Raw genomic sequence first — 6,776 nt, forward strand, 5'->3', positions numbered from 1 at the left:
AAAAAAAAAAAAAAAATACAACCAACATATACAGGTTTAGTAATTAAAAGAAAAATCTACTGTGATAGGTACACAAGCACACTGGAGTACTGGAGATCAACCAACTAATAGCAAGTATTCAGTATACACTGTATTTTACAATGGAAATAAAAATTATTCAAGGTGGTGAGTCAATTAAGCGGAGATCAATTAAAGCTTCTACTGTACATGTAAAAGCTTTTTTTTTGAGACAGGCTCTATGACCCAGGCCAGAGTACAGTGGTGCAATCACAGCTCACTGCAGCCTCGACCTCCCAGGCTCAAGGGATCTTCCCACTTCAGCCTCTGGAGTAGCAAGAACTACAGGCACATGTCACCATGTCTGGCTTTTTTTTTTTTTTTTTTTTTTTTTTGGTAGAAACAGGGTCTCACTATGTTGACTCCTGGGCTCAAGCAATCTTCCCACCTTGGCCTCCCAAAGTGCTGGAATTATAGGGGTGAGCCACAACGCCCAGCCATCACTTGTCTTTTTAACTGGGTTATGATGTATTATGCTTTCCAGAAGATTTTATTTTAATATATACTTAGATTTTTTAAAAATATTCTTAAATTATTTTGTATATGATGAGAGACAGAGATTTATTACTTTCTAAAAACATAGCCACCTGTCTTTACTCAATTTTCATTTCAACATCACACTTAAGGCATTTAAAAGAACTAAAGTGTCGACTTCTTAGTTATAAAAAAGGAAGTTGTATAAACAAAATAATAAACCAACAGTCTAAGTTTAGTTTGATAGGCTCTTACTATTACGTACTTAAAGATTACATGGCAGTTTCAGGAGCAAAAACTCTTACCATGCCTGGCTCTCTCATTACCACTATGGCTCACAACAGGATCTCCAAAAGACATCACAGACTGCATAGTCTATCTGCAGCTTACTGGACGCCACACTTGCAAATTTACATTTACATTTAAATAACCCACACTTAACAACAAAATCAACCATCTCCAACTCTCTATGCATTCCTTATTGCTACTCCCAGACCACAGTGCTTTGGAGACTTAGTAAAGAAAATGAATGCACTCTCCTGAATCATAATATCGCCTGAAAATGTAACCAGAAAGTATAAAAAGTCAGGGTAGTTTGTTAAATTTTGTTTGCGCACGTGCGTGTGAGCGCACATGCGTACATGGAATCAACAATTTAGACGGTTACCTTATCTTTGGAGTGAGCAAACTTTTCCTGTAAAGGTCCAGAGAGTAAATTGGCCGCACAGGCCATAAGGTCTCTGTTTCAGCTCTGATGTTGTATTGTGAATGCAGCCAGAAAATACATAAATGAATGGACGTGGCTATATTCCAAGAGAAGTTTATTTACAAAAACAGGTGGTGGGCAGGATTTGGCCACAGGCAGTATTTTGCCAGCCCCTGCCTTATACCAATGTTTTCTCTTTTTCAAATAAGAATCTACTTCCCTCATTTCACACATATTTGAGTAAATATAGTAACACTGAAGGGAGAAATAATTTCAGTACTGCTTTACAGAAATGAATATTCTCAAAACTAATCACTAACCTTTTCCTATAAGTCCTTCTCATATGAGCACGTACATTTTTGAAAATATAAACTGTAAGCATAACCTTGAACCTAATATTTATTTCAAAAGACAGTTTTGAATGTTATGTAGCTGCTATAAAAGGAATAATGCAGTCTAGACAGTCAAATACAATGATCTTTTATTCATTATTCTCATAATCAACAGTGAGTAGAAAAGTCTGCTCAATACATGGTCATGAATCATAACTTCACTACTCAAAATGTAGAATTAGACTTTCAAAGTACATTTAAATGAGAATACAAATTTGTTCTTTGGATTACTTACCAAAATCCTTGATGAAAAATGATACAGTTTTGCCAAAATATTTTTAATTTAGAAAGTGAAACCAAGAACCTCTTTTGCATATCATACATCTATTTAATTTTAAATACAAATTTTAATGTTGCATTTGACAGCCTGGTGAGGTAGACATTATATTTTTAAGGCAGCCATTTTAATATAGGGAAAGCATGTGTGAATATGTATTAACACTCTAATCCATCAAGGCCACTTGTTCACAGAATATATTTGAGCTCTAAAACTGTTAAAAGAAAATGCTCAAATAGCTTACAGAAATAATGGATGTTATTCAGAACAGAAAGGAATAAAATTAAATAACAAAAGTTCCTAAGATTTCTTGACACCAAAAGCACAGCCCATAGAGAAAACATAATAAACTGGACCTCATCCAAATTAAAGCCTTTTTCCTCTGTGAAATTCCCTGTGAAAAGGTTGGAAAGAGAAGTTACGGACTGGGAGAACATAATTTCAAACCACTGCCTGACAAATGATTAGTGTAGAAAATAAAGAACTCTTAAAACTTACCAGGTTAAAAAAATCCAAATAGAAAATGGACAAAAGATATGAACCAACATTTCACTGAAGAAGATAGAGATACCAAATAAACACATGGAAAGAGGATCAATATCATCAGCCATCAGAAAAATACAAATTAAAACTAGAAGGAAATATCACTGCACACCTATCAGAATAGCTAAAATAAAAAAATAGTAACACCACCAAATGGTAACAAGGATGAGGAACATTCACACATTGCTGGTGGGAATGCAAAATGGTCCAGCCATTCTGGAAAACGGATTGGCAGTTCCTTAGAAAACTAAACATGCAAGTGCTATACCACCTAAGAGGTACACTCTTGGGCATTTATCTAAGAGAAACAGAAATTTATGTTCACACAAAATCCTGTAAACAATTGTTCATATGAGTTTTATTCATAATAGGCAATAAATAAATAAATAAGCAAAACAAATAACAAAAACCCTGGAAACATCAGATGCCCTTCAACAGGTGACTGGTTAAAGAAAATGCAGGACATCCATATCATGGAATACTACTCAGCAATGGAAAGGAACAAGCTATTGATAACGGGTACATTCCCTGCACTAATCTCCAGGGAATTATGCTGAGTGAAATAAAGCCAGTCTCAAAAGGTTATATGCTGTGTGATCCCATTCATATAAGCATTTTTGAAATGACAAAATTATAGACATGGAAAACAGATCAGCAGCTGCCTGGAGTCAGGGAGGAAGGGAAATGACTACGTCTATAAAAAGACAACAAAAAGGATCCTTGTGGTGATGCAATTGTTCTGTATCTTGACTGTGGTGGTGCATATGTGAATCTACACGTGATAACATTATGTAGAACTAAATACACACATGCAAATGACTGCATTAAAACTGACAAAATCTGAATATCTGAGTAAGGTTGATGGATTGTATCCATTTCAATTTTGTAGTTATGATGTTACACTATACTTATGCATGAGGTTACTACTGGGGAAAATTAGATAAAGCATATTATTTCTCACAACTGTATGTGAATCTACAACTACCTCAAAATAAAAAGTTAAAAGGGAAAGAAAGGGTACATAAGACCAGCCAGTGGTAAAAGTGGAAAAACAAAGCTTTTATTTTTGCTAAAGGCTCAGCAACTGAAAGTGAAAGGATGAAGAAAAAAGTAATGTCAAAGAATCCACAGGCTACAATTAATAGAGTCATCTCTTCCTTCCCGATGGATCCTTAACTTCTCCAGAATTTTGTTTGTCTTTTATTTGACTGTTGTTTTTAATAAAAGTAAACTGCATGTACATCTGTCTCTCCACATGCCCCACAACCATCTCCATCAGCCCAAAGTATAAACTCATAGGGTAAGGTTTGTCTTCTTAACCATCATGTCCTGATGGCCTGGCATAAAAGAAGTGACAGATGAAGGAACAAGATAGTTGAATGATTAATAAATGAATGAGCTGCTCTCATATTCTTTTAAAGTCCCTAGCCAATTACAGTTGTAAGGCAGTATATACACATTCCCTTATAAATTTCTAAAGGCCATGAATGTTTAAAAAATAGTGTGATATAACACACATTTTACTTGCAAGCAGAAATTAACATAATACCCGACATTTGTAAAACGCTTCTGAGTTTGCCGGGTGCAGTGGCTCACGCCTGTAATCCTAGCACTTTGGGAGGCTGAGGTGGGTGGATCACCTGAGGTCAGGAGTTCAAGACCAGCCTGGCCAACATGGTGAAACCTCATCTTAAAAAAAAAAAAAAAAAAAAAGTAAAATGCTTCTGAGTTTATATACTTTCACATACAGTAATTTATTTCATCAGGATAAATTAAGAACTAAGCATACCTAAATTGAAACCACTACACAGAAACCTTTGAGAAAAACATTCTAGTCAACTGGTATAACAGGGTATACAACAGCCTTAATGCAAATTGCATTGTATGTGTGTGTACACATATATACACATATATGTGTATATATATTTGTCACATATATAAGAATATAGCATTCAAATTGGGGAACTTGTGGATCATTTCAACAACCATAAAGACGCTTATTTTACAGAGGCAAAAACTAAGAGAGGTGAAGTGACTTGTTCAAAGTTATATATCTAACTAGAGCTGGGTCTAGAACCTGAGCCTCTCCAGAGTTCCAATTCATTTCTCTTGTCATTGAATTGGACAGGACTCTTCTTTCTCCACTCATCTCACCCCTACCAAAAATGCTGAAAGAAATATCTTAATCTAAATCACTTGCGTGTTTTTTTTAACTAAGGGATTTTCAAAAAAAAAAACACAAAACGGAATTTACTCGAGTTTTCAATTGCTGTATTACATCTTCCATGGACTTTTAGTTATCAAATTACTTCTTATAACAGGACAATAAGGTACTTTATTCTAAAGTACTGACAGTTTAATATTTCATCCCCCACCTAAATGGGAGAGAGTGTTAATTCTAACAGGAGTCTTACATGTCTTACACTTTAGCAGTTTCGATCAAAAGATGAGGTATTTTACAATTTAAGGCAGAGGCCTTACACTATTAAAATCTTGATTGATATGTTCAATGGCAGGCAGTACCATCATTGAATCTCCTCCTGCTGCCTTATATATCAAGAACATTTAAAAGTCTTTCTTATTAGAGGCAACATAAAAGAAAAACTAAAGTGACAAGCAACTATGAGAAATAGGCTTTAATCAGGTTAAATTTGCATTATGCAGCCTGCATGAATTTAGAGGCCCTAGAATCAGAACACTAGAAGGAACCCTAGTTATGCTCTAGTTCAACAGACTGATTTTTGCAGAAGAGAACACTGAGAAGCGCTGAGACCATTAACTAACAAAGCAGAGGAAACTGAAGCGCTGAGACCATTAATAAAGCAAACCGCTTACTTTTCCAAAGGGATTCACTTCAGTGCCATTTTACTATTATTTTGCATCTCACTGTTGTTTCTCAGGGCGATGACTGACCTTTTTTTAGGTGAAAAGAGCGAACAGAGCAAATGAATTTCAAGAGGGTGAAAAAATGCCTTTGAAGGACGAGATGCTGGAGTGAAGAGGAGAAATGACGTCTTATTTAAAATATGTAACCCCTTGATGGGGTTAAACAATGAATCATATTCTCCTAGATTTTTCTGTGTCGTTAGACATCAGCCACAGTTCTTTTGGGCACTCAAACGAGAGGAAGAGGAAGTGAATAAAGCTCATGCTAAATATATAGCACCCACCGAAGGCAGGGATGTAGACCGAGAGAACGGTGAAAGGAAGGAAAGCATGCTTCACCAGGATCCAGATGTGTGCTAACATACCTAAACCTATGGAAGCAAGGAAGATATCCGAAGCAAGGAAGACATCGTAAGCAAGGGCACTCCTCAAATTCGAGAGGGCGGATGCTTCTAGGGCCAGAAAGACTCCCTGGCCCTCAGTTACAGAGCGACTGGGAGGGTACAAAATGGAGTTGAGGTTTAGGGGCACCCCAAAGGTCGTTTGGAGGTCTAGCAAGCAGTTGGTGGTCTCTTCCGGAAAGGGCCGTGGCAAAGCCAAGTACCCCGATCAGGAAGATGACTTCTGGCCCTCAGGGTGCGGTGAGCGGCAGTAAGAGGCAGGCTGGGGTCCCGAGGACCCCAGACTCCATCACCGGAGCAGATACAGTGACCTCGAGAATCTTCCCGGCCCCCGTGAGGCGGGAGGATAGACCGCCCTGGCTCAAGAAAAAAACCGAGCCGATTCCGGGAACTGGAATGCCCACCCAACCTACTCCCGGCTCAGGTGAGGTACGCCAGCCCCCCCGGAGATGGGGCCCTGGTACCGACAGGACAGGGGTTCCGGGGCCGCAGCCTCCCCAGCCAGGGATACTCACCGGAGGAGCTGCCCACCGCGTCTTCGCAGCCGGCACTCGGGAAGCTAGCAAAAAGGAGCCGCGTGCCCGCTAGCGCTGGGACTAGTAGGAGCCCGCCGCGGAGGCCGGAGAAAAAGCCGCAGCGCCGCGCGCGCACCCAGACAGCCAACGGAGGCGGGGCGCGGCGCGAGCCCGGAAAAGACGCGCCCGGAGGGGCGGGCGGAGCGGGGGCGCGCGGTGGTGTGGCAGAGCCAGCCGAATCGCGGGCGGTTGACGGCTCGGCCCACCCACGCGCCCGCCCCCGCTCGCCGGGGACGTCAGCCGAAAAGGCGGAGCCGAGCGGGCTTCCTGGGGCGCGGGAGGGGGTCTGCGGGGAACGCGAGGCGGCTAACGGCTCGCCGCAAGTTGTTGCTCTGGCTGACGAGCCGTTTCTGTCAGGCTCGCTGCTGGTGTGGTTGTTTCGGAAGGTCCTTGCGCCTAATTGTAGTGAGGAGCAGGACTGGCCCACGCCCTTACCTGCGGCTTGCTTCGCAGAACTCCACCCCT

At 40.3% G+C, this 6,776-nt stretch overlaps 1 protein-coding gene across 6 annotated transcripts in view; it reads right to left on the reverse strand.

The window, feature by feature from the left end:
• Positions 1–6,495, reverse strand: part of ACSL4 (acyl-CoA synthetase long chain family member 4) — a 90,566-nt gene extending 84,071 nt beyond the window's left edge. For 2 of the 6 annotated variants that reach the window (XM_017546497.2, XM_017546494.2), the window contains exon 1: positions 6,252–6,420. The gene's annotated coding sequence lies outside the window, so the exon portion shown is untranslated. Of the gene's footprint in view, positions 1–6,251 lie in introns of all 6 variants that reach the window. The other 4 variants (XM_017546496.1, XM_017546495.2, XM_017546490.2 and 1 more) reach the window with 3 other exon arrangements.
• Positions 6,496–6,776: the final 281 nt, after the last annotated feature.

The sequence above is a fragment of the Cebus imitator genome, unplaced genomic scaffold (genome assembly GCF_001604975.1).
Source record: "Cebus imitator isolate Cc_AM_T3 unplaced genomic scaffold, Cebus_imitator-1.0 Scaffold189, whole genome shotgun sequence".
Lineage (NCBI taxonomy): Eukaryota > Metazoa > Chordata > Mammalia > Primates > Cebidae > Cebus > Cebus imitator.